The sequence below is a fragment of the Aptenodytes forsteri genome, unplaced genomic scaffold (assembly GCF_000699145.1).
Source record: "Aptenodytes forsteri isolate BGI_AS27 unplaced genomic scaffold, ASM69914v1 Scaffold254, whole genome shotgun sequence".
NCBI lineage: Eukaryota > Metazoa > Chordata > Aves > Sphenisciformes > Spheniscidae > Aptenodytes > Aptenodytes forsteri.
In genome coordinates, this window is record NW_008794459.1 from 159,228 (window position 1) to 162,025 (window position 2,798).

Consider the following 2,798-nt stretch of genomic DNA (forward strand, 5'->3'; position numbering starts at 1 on the left):
CGGCGCGGCCTGCGGGTCCCATCCCTTCTGGGGACCCCGGGCCAGGGTGGGGGCTGGGCTGGGGTGCAGGACGTGGACCCCGGGTTGCTGGGGGTGAGTGTGGAGGGCTGGGGCTGGGGCGTGGGATGCAGACCCTGGGTGTTGAAGCTGGGGTGCAGGACATGGACCCTGGGTGCTGGGGTGTGGGGTGCGGATCCCAGGTGCTGGGGTGCAGGATGCAGATCCCTGGGGCTGGGGTGCAGGACGTGGATCGCTGGGGTGTGGGATGTGGGTCCTGGGTGTTGGGGCTGGGGTGCAGGACATGGACCCCAGGTGCTGGGGCTGGGGTGTGGGACGAGCCCCGGGTGCTGGGGTGCGGGACACGGACCCTGGGTGCCGGGCGAGGCTGGGGCAGGCTCTGCGGGGCTGGAGGAGGCTGGGAGCCGGCCAGGGAGCCGGGCTGGAGGCGCAGCGCTCCCGGGGCTGAGTCCACCCTGCAGCTGGCGGCTCCGCTCCCCACCCAGCCCCGGGGGCCGCTGACTCGGCTGCGGATGCTGCAGGGCCAGTGGGGCTGGGGGCCAGCACAGCCCGGGGGAGGGGAGGCCAGGGCGAGGAGGGCTGGGGTGGGCGCAACTCGGGTACGGGTCAGGGTGCTGGGGCTGGGCAGGGGAACTGCCTGGGGCCTCAGTTTCTCTCTGCCCCATGCTGGGGGCTCCTGCCGGGGCTGTGGGGCCATGGCGTGGCCCTGACCTCATTGCAGCCGACCAGGCCGGGGAGGAGCTGGGAGGGGAACGCGCATGAGCTCATCCCGCTGCTCCGGGGCCAGGGCAGGGCCGCATCCCACCGCCTCTCTCGGCATCCCGCCCTGGGGTCCCCGCCTCGTCCCAGCACCCGCTCTTCCGCCATACCCCACCGGGGTGGCACCTTGCCTCCTGTGGGGGCTGCAGCCCCTGCCTGCACCCTGCCAATCCTCGGGACAGGGGTCTGTGTTGGTGCCCTGGCACAGGAGACCTCTGGCCAGCTCCTGCCCCGGGGCACAGGGACATCCCTGCTGTGGCACCCCGGGCGTACCGAGGGTCCCCCTGACAGCACAGGGCATCCCAGCGACGGAGGGGGCCCAGTGCTGCATTAGCCCCCCAGCTCCGCCCTGTGCAGCCCCACACCGTGGCACCCACGGCTCTGCCGTCAGCCCTGCCCACGGGAGCTTGTGGGGTGGCACAGGCCCTCAGGCACCAGCGACCCCACCTGCAGCCCTGGCCCCAAAGGAGGGACCCCCCCCACCCCAGCGCAGCCCACCCTGGACGATGGTGGGGATGAAGGTCAGATCCTGCTGCTGCCGTGGGAGCAGGATACAACCCTCACGGGACCATGCAGTGGGAGCAGGACATGGCCATGGGGATCTCCGATGGTGGGAGCAGGACATGGCCACGGGGATCCCCGACGGTGGGAGCAGGATTCGGTGCAGCCGGGACCTGCAAACCTGCTGGCGTGCAGCACCCTGGGGACGAGCCAGGGCCATGCCCCAGCGTCGCAGGCTCCCAGGCTGGGGGTCCAGGGGGGGCCACGCTTTGCACTGGCCCCTGGGAGGCTGCGGCAAGGCACAGCCGTGGCAGAGGGACGGAGCCACCCTGCCTTGCAGCACCGTCACCCACGCCAGCCCCCGGCTCTGGCAGGGAAATGGCAGCAGGGAACAAAGGCGGCTTGTGGCAGGCGCCGGTTCTCTGCCCTTCCTGCAGGAAGGCCCTGGGGCCAGACAAGGGGCCCGTGTGCGCGGCAGCGGGGGCCCTGCCAGGCCTTGCCGGATCCAGCCGCCAGCCAACACGTGCCAGCAGCCCGCGGGGGCTGGCAAGGGGGTGGAGAGCACAGCCAAGCAGCTGGGGCTGCTGCCGGTCCCTCGCTGCCACCATTGTCAGCCTCAGCACTCGGCTGCAGGACCTGGGGTCCCCCAGGACACCCCAGCCCCGCAGCCCCCCGGTGCGGGGACACCATGCTCTGGCCTCTGCCTGCAGCTACGGAGCAGGGCAGGACAGGGCAGAGCCAGAGCTGGGGTGGCCGGGGAGCTCCCAGGGAGGGGACCTCGCTCCTGCAGCCCCCTGTGCCCACTCCTGCAATGTCCCCATCCTCAATGTCCCTATGGCCACCTCCTGCAATGTCCCCATTCCTATCCCTTGCAATGTCCCCAAGCCCCACAGAGGGGAGCTCAGCGCTGGCCCCGAGTGGGCATGGGGGTGGCCGGGGGTCAGGGCTGGCCATGGCAGGGTCACCCTGGGCTTCCCCTGGCCGCGTCCCCCCCCCCCGGGCAGATCCCTGGCAGGCAGCAGCGCTGCCACAAGCACCCTCGGCTCGGCCCCAGCAGGGCGAGGGGTCCTGGCCTGGGGTGGCTGCAGGGGTGTCCCCGTGCCCGGGGAAGGCAGGCGCACGCGGGAGAGCACAGGAGACGGAGAGCCTGGGCAGGTCTCTTTTATTTAAGGAGAAGCAACTCGGGGAGCGGCTGGTTACAGGCGAGTCCCACTGCCCTGCAGAGCCCCAGCACCGGCCAGTGCGGGAACACGCTCCTCTGGCAGAGCCCGCCGGCAGTGTCGGCTCCGCTCTCGCCAGGGCTGGACTTCCCCGGTGCTGGCCCTGGGGAGCCGGCGATGCTGCACCGGGCTGGGCTCACCCCAAACACCCACCCAGGAGACCCCCGGCACAGCTGCCGGGAGCCTGTGGCAGGACGGGGCCATGCCAGCGCCGGGGCAGTGGGATACTCGGAGGTGGCCGAGTGCCAGGGCTGGCACAGAGGGGCTGAGGGCCTCCCCCCGTGCCCCCCGCAGCCCCGC